The following is an 18,240-nucleotide window of genomic DNA, read 5'->3' as shown; positions in this document are numbered from 1 at the left end:
TTTTGAAAATTCAATCATACCAACCTAAGCAAAGTAAAATTCCCTAAATCAAATTTAATTTGTGGAATGATTTTCAGATTTTAACAAATAAACGATTTAATGGACTTAATTAATCGTTCTAAACGTGTTGTTCAACTTACCCGATTTATTAAGATAAATAATTAAGCGGTGAGATTCTTACAAGATAGAAATCCGTGCGTTAAAGTTTCTCGCATCCACCTGTTGAGTGTTGAACGTTTTCAGTTCCTTGAGAGCTGTTTAGTTCTTGAGAGTTGTTACGAGTAGAGTGACGCTTTTGACGAGTTCACGCACGTTTCACGTTTAAAGTTCGTGTTTTCGCACGTTATTCGATTCGGTTATTAACAGTGTTGTTAATTTTGATGTGAAGTTAATGTTTTTTTTTCTGTGTGAAGTTCTTCGTTAAAATTCTATGGATTCTTTTGATGATTTCACGAGAATAACACGAGAAAAGAATAATTATCGGTGAGTTTTTTTATTATTTTAAATAAGTAAATAAGAGAATTTATACTTTAGAGTTAATTAACCCAATAACCTCTTTTGTTTTATTTTTTTTTAATTTTTCGCAAAGTTAGTTGGGTTAATTTTTGGTAATATTATTTTATATGAAATTAAATGAAGCCCAACCGGAACGGTAATACAATCTTAGGTGGCCCCAATGTGGGGGGCACCCAATAGAAAGAGATAGAAAGAGACCAGACGGGTCACAAGACAACCGTTAAAGACATACCTCAACAGAGAGGAGATGAAGGAAAGAGGTGAAGTAAAGAAGGAGAGAAACGAGCCTTGAGTTTTGTGTCCGTGGCCTCGTAGCGGTACATCTCACGTTGTTGTGCTCTTCTTGCTCACAATTTTGGTCCAGATGGACCAACTTTTTTTTTAATCTTATTGAATGAGATACTTTCTTCGCCGTTTCTTCAATGAATATGCAAATTTAAAAGGGTCCCCTTTTAAATGATAAAAAGTTACGATTTAATTTTTTTTGAGGTGATGATTTTGAAAGTACAAGAAATGTTTGTAAAAACGTGCTTACCTGCCGGTTTTAAGATAGACTGGATAACGTAATAGGGAAAGTTTAGGTATATTCTAGGTTTAATGTGGATAATTAAACGTTATCGTTGAATGTGTTACGTAATTGGGATTTAATTTGAATGCAATGAAACATAACCTAAATTTGACATTAAAAAATTTTTGTTTTTGTGGATACTCATCTATGTTGTCATGGTTACATGTTTTTAGACACTCTCATTGGTTAATATTTGAATTGTCAAAAAGCTACAATATTTTTTAACATCTTAAATCCGATTATTTTTTTTCTTAAATTAGCAAAAAAAGTTTACTTGAACTAAAGAAAGACATCGAAATACGGTTTTGAAGACGCAAATTTATTGGATGTTGTGATTTTTTAACCGATTTTTCCTCTTAAATTAATCGAAAAGTTTTTATCGAAACATAACCTTATTTTTTAACCTGTCAAGTGAGTTAAAAACGTATTAAGACGTTTGATTTTATTAATTTTAAATCGTTTCGTTGTTAATTAATTGTAATGTTCTTTTTTAATTCGAGATTAATTTTAATTAATAATTTTTCTAGGAAAATGTTGAATTAATAATTTTTTTATGACGATAAAGAAGAAAACTGTCAATTAATGAAGATGACATAACCTAAATTTCTTCTGTCAATTTAAATTCAAATGATTTTTATTTAATTTTACATCTTTTTTGATGGAATTAAGAAAAGGAGGATTGCAAAATTTATGCAACTTCGCATTGTTTTTTTTTAATTGCCAAAAATAGTTTAATTGAACTAAAAAAATCATCAAAATACGATTTTGAAGACGCAAATTGATTAGATGATGATTTTAGGTAATACCAACCGATTTTTCCTCCTAAAATTAATCAAAAAGTTTTTATCATAACATAACCTTATTTTTTAACCTGTCAAGTGATTTTAAAACGTATTAAGCCGATTGATTTTATTAATTTTAAATCGCTCCGTTGTTAATTAATTCGTAATGTTCTTTTTTAATTCGAGATTAATTTCATTTAATAATTTTTCTAGGAAAATGTTGAATTAATAATTTTTTTATGACGATAAAGAAGAAAACTGTCAATTAATGAAGATGACATAACCTAAATTTCTTCTGCCAATTTAAATTTAAAGGATTTTTACTTAATTTTACATCTTTTTTGATGGAATTAAGAAAAGGAGGGTTACAAAATTTATGCAACTTCGCATTGTTTTTTTTAAATTGCCAAAAATAGTTTAATTGAACTAATAAAAAAATCATCAAAATACGATTTTGAAGACGCAAATTGACTAGATGATGATTTTAGGTAATACCAACTGATTTTTCCTTCTAAAATTAATCAAAAAGTTTTTATCGCAACATAACCTTATTTTTTAACCTGTCAAGTGATTTTAAAACGTATTAAGCCGATTGATTTTATTAATTTTAAATCGCTCCGTTGTTAATTAATTCGTAATGTTCTTTTTTAATTCGAGATTAATTTTATTTAATAATTTTTCTAGGAAAATGTAGAATTAATAATTTTTTTATGACGATAAAGAAGAAAACTGTTAATTAATGAAGATGACATAACCTAAATTTTTTCTGTCATTTCTTCTGTTTTCTTAAATTGGCAAAAATAGTTTAATTGAACTAAAAAAAATCATCAAAATACGATTTTGAAGACGCAAATTGATTAGATGTTGTGATTTTAGGTAATACCAACCGATTTTTCCTCCTTAAAATAATCAAAAAGTTTTTATCGAAACATAACCTTATTTTTTAACCTGTCAAGTGATTTTAAAACGTATTAAGGCGATTAATTTTAAATCGCTTCGTTGTTAATTAATTTGTGATGTTCTTTTTTAATTCGAGATTAATTTTATTTAATAATTTTTCTTGGAAAATGTTGAATTAATAATTTTTTTATGACGATAAAGAAGAAAACTGTCAATTAATGAAGATGACATAACCTAAACTTCTTCTGTCAATTTAAATTCAAATGATTTTTATTTAATTTTACATCTTTTATGATGGAATTAAGAAAAGGAAGATTGCAAATTGTAAAATTTATGCAAAGCAACTTATCATCAAATATTTTATAGATTTTGTAATGTACTTTAGCAAATTCTAGGAATTGCCTAAGGAAGTTTATTTTTATTACTAATAGCAAACATAAAATATGTAACCCAACCCATAATAATACAAATTTACTTACTTAAACCATCGATAAAGTTATTTAAATAAATCGCGCTCAATATTTAGTTAGAACCGTTTTAGGTGTTGATAAAATACGTACGAAAGCTGCTTTAAGGGCCCCTTTTCTGGTAAGGAATCTTATTAATAATATTAACAACTAATCCAATTCATCGAATGTAAATAATCGGCTTAAACTCGTCTCGTTTCAAAGACTCTAGTTCGTTAACCCGAAGTTAGGTTAGGGGTTTTTGAAAACCGATCTGCTTTGTTGTTCGGATGTGTTAATAAATCCTTTGGAACACGCACGGGCGAATACAAAAGAGTTCTTTTTAAGATAAGTGTCGATGAACTTTACCGAACGTGTTAAATTATGTGCTAAAAGGTTTTTTTTAAAAATCGTACATTTTCAGAAAGTTATGACCGAGTTTTTCCAAGGAAAAAATCTAATTGTTTATTTCTTTATTTAGAAATGATGTAATATTATTTTTAATGGAAAAGTGATGTTATTGTGTTTCTAATTAAATGAATCATTTTATATCGTTCTAGAATTAATCGAAAAATTAATATTTAATCAACCGGCATTGACCCTTATTTGATACTTTATTAACCTTGATAAAAAAGTTGTTAAAAAGAAGATAATTTTTTAATTTACACATTTATTTTTAACGTCGTTGAAATGTCATCGAGAACTTGGGGGGGTCTCAAAACGGATGTTATCCGGATTATTTTAAACAAGGGCGCACCCTCGGTGTACGAAAAAGGTGTTCCCCAAATGATTCCAGACGCGAGCTAGTTCTTTGTCTCAAAACTCCCTCAGTTAAAAATCATTCGTTCTCGTGTTAAGACATCTTAAATCAGCTTTTAAATTTTAAAGCGAAAATGATTTATAAAATATGTAAGTATTAAAAATAAATTTTTTTTAAATCAAAAAGTAAATAAATAAGGTTTTTGTGTAAGGCACCGGCGAGATTCGAACTCACGATCTCCTGTTTACTAGACAGGCGCTTTAACCAACTAAGCCACGGCGCCTTGCGAAAGATGTTAAAATTCTTTTCAAGATTTCGCAAGATGAAGAATCTTTCATCTCGCTTTATTTAAATTTGTGTTTTGGAATGCGGAAAACGCAACTTTATAGTTGTTACATTATCACCTTGTTTACCACACGGTTATTAAGTAACTCTCCCATTTTCTGTTTTTAACATTTGTGTCATCGAATTAAAGATGATGCGGCCAAAAGACAATTAAAAATTCTTTCGATTTTGATATCTATCTAAAGTTATAAACTGGTAACACACATATTGAGAGTCCAGTTCGCCGACATTCCCGTCTTGAAAACTGGTTTATTGTATAACCGAGAAGTTCCAAGAGCAACAGCAGCGTTTCCTGCCGTTTGCCGACTCGAATTGTTTATGATTAATGTCAGATCGGCATCTCTTTCGCGAGTTTTAAGGTCATCCGACGATTGAAAGGAAAATCGTCGTCATTCGTATTTCTAACCTACAAAAGACGTCATCCGAGAAGAATTTTTCAATGATTTCATTATTTCAAAATGATTATGTGTACATATATGTATGAAAAAAGAAAAAGTGAGATAATATAATAAGAGATGGTTTCTATTGATTTTCCACATCGTTAATTTTTCCACATAACTGATCGTTCGTTAACCCTTTGACAAATCGGGCGGCAAAAGGTGCGATGATAAAATCTCATCCAACGCGTGAGAAAACAATGTTGTTATTGGACGAGTGCGTGGATGCCGTGACAACGACATGACGCCCAGAAAAGAAGTTGAAGTAAAAACGGAATTATCTTCGTTTCCTTTTCCGATCCCCCCAAAGAGGTTGCTTGTGAGATTCTTTGCCGAACACGCCATATGTCTTGTAGACCTTGACATCTTCACTAATAAGGTATCTGAACTCTTTTTTGACTAACTCCTACAAATACTTTTAAAAAGTTCATTTCAATTATCAATTTGACTAAGCGATAAGTGAATAATGTTGAGAAAAACGGGATTTTCGTTTTCATCTCTCTAAAAGTATAAGACTTATAGAAGAAATATAAGATTAAAGGTTTTTTAATAAAGAATACATCATGAAATAACACCATGAAGTTGTGAATTTGTCTATTATATGATAACTAACTTTAGGTTTAAAACGTCAACCTCAATTTTGACATATTTGTAATCTTCATTAAAAATCCTTTAAAATGAGTACAAACACGACATATTTATCTCCAATATTAATGAAGTAATGGTCAACTTCCGGTTAAGAATGTCAACGTCAATTTTGACATATTCGTAATCGTCGTGAAAAATCCTTTAAAATGAGCCCAAATATGAGACGTTTAATTTCAATATTACTCGAGATATAAGCAACTTCCGGTTTGAAATGTCAATGTCATTTTGACATATTCTTAATTTTTATAAAATGTCTTAATATTTGTCACAAAAACAAAAATATAATAAAAAAATTAAGGTTGGTATTAATATTTAAAAATTAAATTATTATCTTCAATGTTGCTAACTTCGGGTTTATGTTTTTTATTCTAACTTTTTTGTTTTTTGAATTAAGTGCGTCTTGTTTGGACTCATTTTAAAGGTTTTTTTTTAATACAGAATACATCATGAAATAACACCATGAAGTTGTGAATTTGACTATTATATGATAACTAACTTCAGGTTTAAAACGTCAACCTCAATTTTGATATATTCGTAATCTTCATTAAAAATCCTTTAAAATGAGTACAAACACGACATATTTATCTCCAATATTAATGAAGTTATGGTCAACTTCCGGTTAAGAATGTCAACGTCAATTTTGACATATTCGTAATCGTCGTGAAAAATCCTTTAAAATGAGTCCAAACATGATACGTTTAATTCCAATATTATTCGAGATATAATCAACTTCCGGTTTGAAATGTCAATGTCACTTTGACATATTCTTAATTTTTATAAAATGTCTTAATATTTGTTACAAAAACAAAAATATAATAAAAAAAATTAAGGTTGGTATTAATATTTAAAAATTAAATTACTATCTTCAATGTTGCTAACTTCGGGCTTATGTTTTTTATTCTAACTTTTTTGCTTTTTGAGTTAAGTGCGTCTTGTTGGACTCATTTTAAAGGTTTTTTTAATAAAAATACATCATGAAAGAACACCATGAAGTTTTCCATTTGTCTACTATATGATAACTAACTTCAGGTTTAAAACGTCAACCTCAATTTTGACATATTCGTAATCTTCATTAAAAATCCTTTAAAATGAGTACAAACACGACATATTTATCTTCAATATTCATGAAGTTATGGTCAACTTCCGGTTAAAAATGTCAACGTCAATTTTGACATATTCGTAATCGTCGTGAAAAATCCTTTAAAATGAGTCCAAACATGATACGTTTAATTCCAATATTACTCGAGATATAATCAACTTCCGGTTTGAAATGTCAATGTCACTTTGACATATTCTTAATTTTTATAAAATGTCTTAATATTTGTTACAAAAACAAAAATATAATAAAAAAAATTAAGGTTGGTATTAATATTTAAAAATTAAATTACTACAATGTTGCTAACTTCGGGCTTATGTTTTTTATTCAAACTTTTTTGCTTTTTGAGTTAAGTGCGTCTTGTTTGGACTCATTTTAAAGGTTTTTTTTAATACAGAAGTCATCATGAAATAACACCATGAAGTTGTGAATTTGACTATTATATGATAACTAACTTCAGGTTTAAAACGTCAACCTCAATTTTGATATATTCGTAATCTTCATTAAAAATCCTTTAAAATGAGTACAAACACGACATATTCATTTTCAATATTAATGAAGTTATGGTCAACTTCCGGTTAAGAATGTCAACGTCAATTTTGACATATTCGTAATCGCCGTGAAAAATCCTCATGTCTTAATATTTGTCACAAAAACAAAAATATAATAAAAAAAATAAAAAATTAAGGTTGGTATTAATATTTCAAAATTAAATTACTATCTTCAATGTTGCTAACTTCGGGTTTATTACTCTAACTTTTTTGTTTTTTGAGGTAAGTGCGTCATGTTTGGACTCATTTTAAAGGTTTTTTAATGAAGATGACAAATATGTCAAAATTGACGTTGACGTTTCAAACCGGAAGTGATTGTTTTTCCATTAATATTAAAGTTAAATATGTCAACTTTGGACTCATTTTAAAGGATTTTTTATGAAGTTGACAAATATGTCAAAATTAAAAGTTGAAAGTTCGAACTTTTTGTTTTATTAAGATAAATGCGGCAAGTTTGGACTCACTTTAAAGGTTATTTTATGAAGATTACAAATATAATAATGAAATTAAAGTTTTTTTCACGACTAAACGCGAATATTTCTAGTTCTCGTTAAGTTTTAGTTCTCTTGTGCTAATTAGCGCTACCTACCACTGCCACTAGAACTAACACTAGACCGAGAACTAGAAACATTCGGATTTAGCCGCACGTCTCTCAAGACGGCTAAACCCGAATGATTCTAGTTCTAGGTCTTGTGTTAGTTCTAGTGATAGTGTTAGTGTAAAACTAGAACTAACACTAGACCTAGAACTAGAAAGTATACTCTACCACATCCCGATCGGTTTTTATGACAGTCATAAATAAAAGCCGGGGTGATTTTTGCCCGCTCGAGTACCTGAAAAGACTTATGACAGTCATACAAGGACAGGGTAGAACTTAAATTTTTTTAAACTAAAATTTAATAAAAAACCAAAGTTTAGTTATAACAACTAAAATTTAATTATAAAAACTAGTATAAAAGTCTTAGAAAAAAATATTACTTTTAGGAATGTCTAAATAATAGAATAACAAAATTTTAAAGAATCTAATTATTCTCCGCCTTCTTTTGTAAGTACACAATGCATGCCTCCTGAAAACATTTCTTAGAAAAAATATGTACTTAATATTAGAAACACAACAAATAAGAGAATAATGAGTATTTATATATGACCCTATTATTTTCCTACAATTTGCCAGTAAAGTGTGGTCCTTAATGCCGCCCTGAGTGAGGAATCCCAGCATTTTACAATGGGGAACTACCTGTTACAACCCCGTCTTTGTTAGTTTTACAACTACAGTAGGAAAGTGACAGAGTGATAAAAATCGCCGTGTGGAAGACTATATCGGGTTTAGCCATGCGTCTTCAGATCCCCACAACTGATCAGATCCATGTTGCAGCGAGTTGAGGCTTAGCGGGAAGACCTCTAGTATGATCATCATGGAAAAAGGCGTTAGTTTATCCCTATTGCTATTTGTACCTCCTCCTCCAACATATGCTGGTTGAGGAACTGGTATTATAACAATGTTTGGAATTTTAACAGAGACAACCACTTAATAGGGTTGAGAAATCGAAACATGAACCGAACTGGTGCAGGTCTTGGAACCACGATGAGTTCTACAACTGGTATTTGAACTGATACAGGTCTTGGTACAGCAGGAATATTTACAGTTTGGTTACTTCGTTAATGGTAGCTTCGAATTGATGAAAACATGCAAGAGAAGAACAGAAACATCGGCATGCTCAACCTCAAACCGTGTGCCAAGTTTTAATATACGCAGCTGATGTAGTCAGGGTGCAGGGTGTACTCCAGTGGTCAGAAACTCTAAACGAAAAAGTGTATGATGTTGAATGAACAAGGCGAAGAGTCAAGTTATGGTAGTGACGAAGAGAGAGGAACACTTCTCATCCAGGTTTGCAGCTATCAATATAATAATGATATGATAAGCTTACTAATGAGGTCAGCAATAGAGTGAACAAGACTAACAATGCCCTACATCGGTGTGCGTTGGGAAAGAATGACGTAAGCAGGAAGGTTCCTATGGCAGTGAAAGCTGGACCGCATAGACGGAACATCAGTAGGGTTAATGCGGTCCAAATGAAATGTCTTCGGAGGGTTCCAGGAAAAACACACAGCTACTCAGAGCCGTAGCTAAGACAGCTGTCCTGGTTTGGCCATGTAAGACGAATGGGACGGGTGAAGGATGTACATGGAAGCCAGAGCGCAAAGCGACGACCTATTATTATTAGTGCTTATTATTATTGCTCCAAGGTCTTGTTCATTTATGTCGGTAGGTGTCAGGCGAACTTTCCCGAAAATTTTCTCTTAGGCGGCCTCTTGCGACGCATTCACACAGTATATGCTGAGCAGTCCCTGACTTATTATTGCAAAGTCGACAAGTTTGATCCTCAGCTTGTTCAATATGGAAGAGGTGGTATTTTAGAGACTCATGGTCGAACAGGGAGCCTTAAATCACCTTTGCTGAGGTATAAAACGTCTTTGGTTTTGTTTTGCGACGTAGTTATCATACTCTTCGTTTGTCTGTGACCTGGAAGTTCTTTCCAGCGTAAGGCTACCTTTGAGACCTCCCAACTATTGATTACCTGTTTTAACTGGCTTTTTGTAGTTCACAGCCAGGTTGGGGTCCAATAAGGGGCCTTTTCATTGCTCCCCATGTTTTTGTGATCTGGAGAACCCATCATAGAGTAACATCATTGCCCCAAGCGAGTTCTTACTTCTTTCTTCTTGCTCGACCGTACGTGAAAATGTTTATCGATGCACCTTTTTGTCCCTTTTCTAGGTTCAAAACGATGCAGAAGTTTATAACAAGAACTTGAAAAATGGTTATGTCCGAGCTGATAGGCAATTTAATGCGGCTATTTACTCCACCATGGGTTTGATTATTGGTACCTAGACCTCAGTTCCTTCCAAGAAGCCTGCGGCAGATCTGGTTAGCTATAATGGCTTTTTTCCTCACCTTGACTATGTGAGAGTTCCAGTTTAATTTACTGTCTAGTATTAAGTGCTAGGGCTTTCTGCATTAGTTGGGTTATGAGTGAATCGTGATGACTGAATCGTGAATCCATTTTTTGTTAAGGTGTTCATCAAGTCATCAACTACCAGGCACCACAGGAGAGGTGAAAGCACTCCTTCTTGGGGGACATCCTCTAAGTGCCTTAATAGTAAACAACTCCCCTCCCAAACTGGCTGTGATCTGCCAACTTTTCAACATGACTATACACAATTTGGTTGTCGTTGGATGTATGTCTTTTATGTTCAGAGCTTTCTCTATGGATTCGTAGGAGGTGTTATCAAAAGCACCCTCTATGTCTATTAAACCACATAAGGCTATCTCTTTGGTTGCAATTGTCTCTTCTAATATGTGTATCAAAACATGGAGAGCAGTAATTGTTGTAACTTTTTTCATCGCTTTGAAGAGAAATGAAGTTAGGCTACTAATTGGTCTGTATGCCTTGGGAGCGGCAACCCAAAGGGAGGCCGAGAACATTATGGGAAGAGACAGTGACGCAATTTGCGGCAGCCAAGAGAAGACTCAAGCAGCTCAAGGCTTTTGCTGGGGAAAGGAAAAACTTTAAAAGATGGAGAAGAATCTGTATAATTGATAGAAACTCTTTTTTATGAAATTAGATAATAAATCTAACAATTTTCTAATTTTCTGTAAAGTTAGAATGATTGGAATGTATTGAAACGGATACATCCGGCTTAAAGTAGTAGTAATAATAACCGTGTCGTTATATAAATAGTACTTTCTCGGTGCATTTCGCGCAATTATTATTTCCACAATAAAATCTCCACCGAAAATTAAAACTAAATAAATAGTGGGGTTAATTATTGTAATGTAGAGAAATCTTATTTAAAAATGCACCGATTGTTGCCAAGTTTTCTCTTCGGTTCGGTCCCCGTTCATGGTTCTTTCCTTGTGGAATTTATTTAATTATAATTGACCTGATGGCGAGCACGTGAAAGAAACCCAACAAAACGAGTTGTTGTATTGTAACGTGTTGTTTATTGTATCGAGTTTGTTGCCCGTGAACGCGTGTGCTGCTGCTGCTGCTGTTGCGTTTTCTGTTATGTGTATGTGGAAATTAAATACCTCTCCCGGACAACGCCTGTCCTAAGAATGTAACCTTTAACCACCTCGGGCCGTTTCATCGAATAGAATGAGGTATTCTCAACTCGTAGAAAGGTAAAAGTGAAAACAACTTTATCTTATTATGACCTAAATGAGTTGTTGTTGAATTTGAAAATTTAAAGCTCCATTTGTCGCGGACAAAGTGTAGCAATAATAAACAACTCTATAAGATAACCTCGTGAATGTTTAAAAAGTAAACAAGTAGCGGCGCCTTTAATTGAATTTGAACGATCCAAACGGTTCGTTGCAATTTGAAACGAAGCCGACGATTTTATGGCTTCTCTACCAATACTGTAGGATTAAACTTTAAATTATACATGACGTAATTTTATTTTATAAAATAAAACTATAGATACTTAAAATAAATAATCTTTTTCCTTATTTCTTGCGTACTAAAACTTTAAAATGGAGATACGTTTACAAACTCGATTTAAAGGTTAGATTACGTCATATAATCGAAGGAATGCAAAAAATAACACTTCTTTTAAGGAATATTAAGGATTTTTTTTTCATTCTCATTAATTATTCGCGACGAACGAAGACTACAATTCGTCACGAGTCCTTATTTCTTTTTTAACATGTCATTTTTTCACGGAGTTGTTTCTGTTATGGTCGGACGTGTTGCCTTACCCAGTAGGTCATCTCTTGGGTACATTCCTTCTTGTACGAACTCACCGTGACCTGCATAACTTCTGGGAATGGTCAGGAATTCAACCCAAAAGAATCAAAAGTAACATTTTTCCTTTTTCGTTTTCGCATTCTTATCGAATCAGAAAAAATCTTATCTCGAAATCGGACTAAAACTGTTGTTTTTTAATTCGAAATCACCTCACGATTAGGAAAAACGGTTTATAAAGCGGTTTTAAGCTTTCGATTGAAAAAGAAAAAAGAAGAAAATCTTCAATTGAAATTCGATTCGCAATGATACGACGAAGAAACATGAATTATTCAATTAAACGGGTCATTTCGATCGATTTTCACCGGAAAGTATCTAAGTAAAAGTTCACGCATTGTTTTTCTTGGTACAGATTTCATTTCTTAAATACACTTTCTTTTTGTAGATTTAATTAAATTTAAAAAAACACATTTTGGATCAAATTGACAGTTGACATTTAAGTGAAATTCTTCAAAATTAATACCAACCCTAAAAAACTTGAATTCACTAATAGCAAATCTGATTTATAGGTTATGTTCTTAAAAACTTATCGGTAATATTTATATAGAGGAATTAATTTTTTCTTATTCTCGTTTTATCTTGTTAAAACGGATCGTTTTGATGAATTTTTACAGCAATCTCTAAGAAAAAGTTTGTTTTGTTTTTCTTGGAGATTTCATTTATAAAATATTCTTTTTTACTTACATGTTGTCTTACTTTTTAATTAAATTAATGAATGTAAATTTACCTTAAGGATGATTTAAATAAATATAAAGAACCATAACACTTTTTACATAAACATATTTCGTTAAATTGACAACTGTCATTTAATTTATATGCTTCAAAATTAATACCAACCTCAAAAAATCAAATTTACTAAACGCAAATGAATTTCTAAAATAAGCTACATGAATTGTTTATAGGTTATGTTAACATTCATTTATAAACGCTTAAAAATGCCCCGAATTCGTAGCTAACATTTATATCGAGTAATAAAGATGTAAATAAATGAGAAAACTTACCCTAAGGATGATTTAAATAACTATAAAGAACCATAAACACTTTTTATACACAAACATTTCGTTAAATTGACAACTGTCATTTAATTGATCCTTTAAAATTAATACCAACCTCAAAAAAATCAAATTTACTAAACGCAAATGAATTTATAACAGAAACTAAGTAGATGAATGGTTTATAGGTTATGTTATCGTTCATTTATAAACACTTAAAAATGCCCCGAATTCTTAGTTAACTTTATATTGAGTAATAAAGATGTAAACAAATGATAAAACTTACCCTAAGGATGATTTAAATAAAAATAAAGAACCATAAACACTTTTTATACGTAAACACATTTCGTTAAATTGACAACTGTCATTTAATTGAAATCCTTCAAAATTAATACCAACCTCAAAAAAATCAAATTTACTAAACGCAAATGAATTTTTAAAAGAAACTAGATAAATGGTTTATAGGTTATGTTATCATTCATTTATAAAGATAATTATAGTTAAAATCCATTATACCAGTTGTTTGACAGTTCAAAAGTACAATACTAAGAATATTAAATTTAATTACCTTTTCACGTACTTATTCATTTATAAACACTTAAAAATGCCCCAACTTCGTAGTTAACATTTATATTGAGTAATAAAGATGTAAATAAATGATAAAACTTACCCTAAGGATGATTTAAATAAATATAAAGAACCATAAACAATTTTTATACAAAAACATTTAGTTAAATTGACAACTGTCATTTAATTGATATCCTTCAAAATTAATACCAACCTCAAAAAAATCAAATTTACTAAACACAAATTAATTTATAAAAGAAACTAGATGAATGGTTTATAGGTTATGTTATCGTTCATTTATAAACTTAAAAATGCCCTGAATTCTTAGTTAACATTTATATTGAGTAATAAAGATGTAAATAAATGATAAAACTTACCCTAAGGATGATTTAAATAAATATAAAGAACCATAAACAATTTTTATACAAAAACATTTAGTTAAATTGACAACTGTCATTTAATTGATATCCTTCAAAATTAATACCAACCTCAAAAAAATCAAATTTACTAAACACAAATTAATTTATAAAAGAAACTAGATGAATGGTTTATAGCTTATGTTATCGTTCATTTATAAACTTAAAAATGCCCTGAACTCTTAGTTAACATTTATATTGAGTAATAAAGATGTAAACAAATGATAAAACTTACCCTAAGGATGATTTAAATAAAAATAAAGAATCATAAACACTTTTTATACGTAAACACATTTCGTTAAATTGACAACTGTCATTTGATTGAAATCCTTCAAAGTTAATACCAACCTCAAAAAAATCAAATTTACTAAACGCAAATGAATTTTTAAAAGAAAGTAGATAAATGGTTTATAGGTTATGTTATCATTCATTTATAAAGATAATTATAGTTAAAATCCATTATACCAGTTGTTTGACAGTAAGACTTAATTCAATAAATAATAAAACCAGTTTCAAAAGTACAATACTAAGAATATTAAATTTAATTACCTTCTCACGTATTCATTTATAAACACTTAAAAATGCCCCAACTTCGTAGTTAACATTTATATCGAGTAATAAAGATGTAAATAAATGATAAAACTTACCCTAAGGATGATTTAAATAAATATAAAGAACCATATACAATTTTTATACAAAAACATTTAGTTAAATTGACAACTGTCATTTAATTGATATCCTTCAAAGTTAATACCAACCTCAAAAAAATCAAATGTACTAAACGCAAATGAATTTTTAAAAACCAGATGAATGATTTATAGGTTATGTTATCAATCATTTATAAACACTTAAAAATGCTCCGAATTCGTAGTTAACATTTATATTGAGTAATAAAGATGTAAATAAATGATAAAACTTACCCTAAGGATGATTTAAATAAATATAAAGAACCATAAACAATTTTTATACAAAAACATTTAGTTAAATTGACAACTGTCATTTAATTGATATCCTTCAAAATTAATACCAACCTCAAAAAAATCAAATTTACTAAACGCAAATAAATTTATAAAATAAACTAGATGAATGGTTTATAGGTTGTTATCGTTAATTTATAAACACTTAAAAATGACCCGAATTCGTAGTTAAATATATAAATATAAAGAACCATAAACACTTTTTATGTAAAAACACATTTCGTTAAATTGACAACTGTCATTTAATAGATCTTTCAAAATTAATACCAACCTGAAAAAACTTAAATAAACGTCAAATTTATTGTCATTTTATCTTATAAAAACGAATCGTTTCGATGTATTTTCACCGGAAAGTCTAAGTAAAAGTTCTCGTATTGTTTTTCTTGGTACAGATTTCATTTCTTAAATACACTTTCTTTTCGACGTTTTAATTTAATTCTTCGCAGCTTCTTTCAATGTGTGCGTGAAATGTTATTGGGAAATTTTTTCCATGAAAGTTAACATCCAAACGAAAACTAAATAGATTTAAATTAAATGTGAAGAAATGTTTTTGATCTTTTTAATAAATAAACTACTCATTAAAAGTCGTAAAAGTTGCGTTTACGACCGTTTTATTTCCACAAATAACAAGTTTCTCGTTTGGTGTACGTTTTAACACGATGTTAGACTATTTTGATGTCGTTTTCTTTTTTATTATACCAGGTGTTATCTCATAAAATAGGATAAAATCTTTATTTCTTAAGAGAAATCCTTTGATTTACTTAAATTCAATATTTTTTTTAACACTCCAGTTCCCCCTATTCTTAGCCGCTTTATTACGTCAACATCCGGTGATACCTTACTAATTCCAGTTAAACCTTTTTAAATACCATTTATGTTTCCTTTTCAAATTCACTTTCATTTTAAACCTGTGATAACCTAAATGCGAGAATAAATTGGTTATTATCATTTTGTTAGAGAGATAACACTCGTTATTTTATATACAGGACGGTTTAAAACTGTAAATTTTAAATGTTAATAAAACAATAAAATTAGATGAAGAGTTAAAGTGCAATTAGAAAATACCTAACCACGAAGCCGTTCAATTTATTGGAAAATAACGAAGAGGTTGCGTTGAAATAACATGTTGAGCAAAAGGAAGCTCAATTAACATTCCATTCGCCGCATTTTAATGGTTAAAATAAAAATGTCGTTGTGTAACCTATTGATTGATATGTATCGACTTAATTTTAAGTAAAACGCTCAATTAAGCGAATAATTTTGTAAGTAAAAAACATTGCAAAGTTATTAATGTTAGTTTTGATTTAAAAGGAAAAGTATTGTGTCGAAATCCATTATTACAAGAACAACAAGCGTAGGAACACAACAAACCAGAAGGAATTACATAACTCGGAATACCACGAGAACAATACACCCATTATTTTAAAGTGTGAAGACATAAAAAATGATTTCTATTTCTTTTTTTAATGATAAAAACTTTTACTTGCTTGTTATGCACCATTCACTAATTCTAAATTTAATGAAAATAAATAAATATATCATAAAAGTTACATACCTTAAGGTCGATTTAAATGAATAAAAAGAATCACAAATCATTCAAAGTGACAGTTGACATTTAAGTGACGTTCATCAAAATTACTACCAACCTCAAAAAACATTAAAATCCTTATACGCAAAATTTAGTAATTTGTAAAATAAACTAGATGAGGGATTTATGTTGTATTATATAAATAAAACCATTTAAAACGCCCCACCGCAATTTATTCTTCTTATCGCCGGTATTAATGTAAATCTCGTGTCATTTTCATGTTATAAATTGACAAACTAACTGTCATTTAATTGAAATCCTTCATGAATTGTTAATAGGTTATGTTATCATTCATTAATAACCACTTAAAAATGCCTCGAATTCGTAGTTAACATTTATATTGAGTAATAAAGATGTAAATAAATGATAAAACTTACCCTAAGGATGATTTAAATTAATATAAAGAACCATAAACACTTTTTATACATAGACATTTCGTTAAATTGACAACTGTCATTTAATTGATATCCTTCAAAATTAATACCAACCTCAAAAAAGTCAAATTTACTAAACGCAAATGAATTTATAAAAGAAACTAGAAGAATGGTTTATAGATTATAGATTATGTTATTATTCATTTATAAACACTTAAAAATGCTCCGAATTCGTAGTTAACATTTATATTGAGTAATAAGGATGTAAATAAATGATAAAACTTACCCTAAGGATGATTTAAATTGATATAAAGAACCATAAACACTTTTTATGCAGACACATTTCGTTAAATTGACAACTGTCATTTAATTGATATCCTTCAAAATTAATACCAACCTCAAAAAAGTCAAATTTACTAAACGCAAATGAATTTTTAAAAGAAACTAGAAGAATGGTTTATAGGTTATGTTATTATTCATTTATAAACACTGAAAAATGCTCCGAATTCGTAGTTAACATTTATATTGAGTAATAAAGATGTAAATAAATGATAAAACTTACCCTAAGGATGATTTAAATTAATATAAAGAACCATAAACACTTTTTATACATAGACATTTCGTTAAATTGACACTGTCATTTAATTGACATCCTTCAAAATTAATACCAACCTCAAAAATCAAATTTACTAAACGCAAATGAATTTCTAAATTAAACTAGATGAAAGATGCTATCGTTCATTTATAAACACTTAAAAATGTCCCGAAATGATAAAACTTATTTTTCGTCATTTTCATGTTATAAAATGACAGTTTAATATCAGTCATCTAGTTTATTTTACAAATTCATTTGCGTTTATAGTAAATTTGATTTTTTTGAGGTTGGTTTTAATTTTGAAGGATTTCAATTAAATGACAGTTGTCAATTTAACTAAATGTCTTTATGTATAACTGTCATTTTATAATATTTAAATATTTTAATTAATTACTGGTTTATACACGTTTATAAACTTTATAGGGTATGTTATCATCAAATTCTGACACTTCATCAATTTTTAAAACTTACAAAATTCATAAAAATAATCATAGTTACACATGACAACTGTTTACAACCGAAAAAAAAAATAAATCCCCAAAAGCTTAACTTAATACAAAGCTCAAATAAATTGATTACAAATAACAACAAAATGTTAATTGAAATACTTTTTTTTTGGATTTTTATTATTTAACACCCAAATAAATAAAATATTTTAGTAATACTTTAAAATTGTCACCTTTCTTCCCACTTTTTAAAATTTATTTTTATTTAACTCGCTTTATCATGTTAAAATGTACATTCTACAATGGAATAAAAAACAGTTACATACTGATCAGACCGTAACGTTTAAAATAGCAGTTTCCGTGTGTACGTGCCGACGCTTACTCTGCACAACAAGTAAATGAAATGAAATTGCAACAATTTTATCATTGTA

At 29.6% G+C, this 18,240-nt stretch overlaps 1 protein-coding gene, 1 long non-coding RNA gene and 1 other non-coding gene across 5 annotated transcripts in view; 1 reads left to right on the top strand and 2 right to left on the bottom strand.

Annotated features, from left to right (window-relative positions):
- The first annotated feature begins 181 nt into the window (after positions 1–181).
- LOC111421997 (spectrin beta chain, non-erythrocytic 5 kst) overlaps positions 182–18,240 on the top strand; it is a 58,586-nt gene continuing 40,527 nt past the window's right edge. Inside the window, exon 1 of one of the 3 annotated variants that reach the window (XM_023055194.2) lies at positions 182–483. The gene's annotated coding sequence lies outside the window, so the exon portion shown is untranslated. Of the gene's footprint in view, positions 484–3,329; positions 3,355–10,606; positions 11,233–18,240 lie in introns of those variants that run through there. The other 2 variants (XM_071195472.1, XM_023055195.2) reach the window with 2 other exon arrangements.
- TRNAT-AGU (transfer RNA threonine (anticodon AGU)) lies at positions 4,182–4,255 on the bottom strand. Its single transcript has one exon. It is a non-coding gene; the product is annotated as a tRNA-Thr (tRNA).
- LOC139429430 (uncharacterized) lies at positions 15,401–16,912 on the bottom strand. Its single transcript, XR_011640078.1, has 2 exons — positions 16,772–16,912; positions 15,401–15,724 (listed from the first exon to the last, which is right to left on the bottom strand). It is a non-coding gene; the product is annotated as an uncharacterized lncRNA (long non-coding RNA).

The sequence above is a fragment of the Onthophagus taurus genome, chromosome 3, assembly GCF_036711975.1.
Source record: "Onthophagus taurus isolate NC chromosome 3, IU_Otau_3.0, whole genome shotgun sequence".
NCBI lineage: Eukaryota > Metazoa > Arthropoda > Insecta > Coleoptera > Scarabaeidae > Onthophagus > Onthophagus taurus.
Note: the sequence above shows the minus strand (reverse complement) of the source record. Positions and strands in the feature narration are given on the sequence as shown.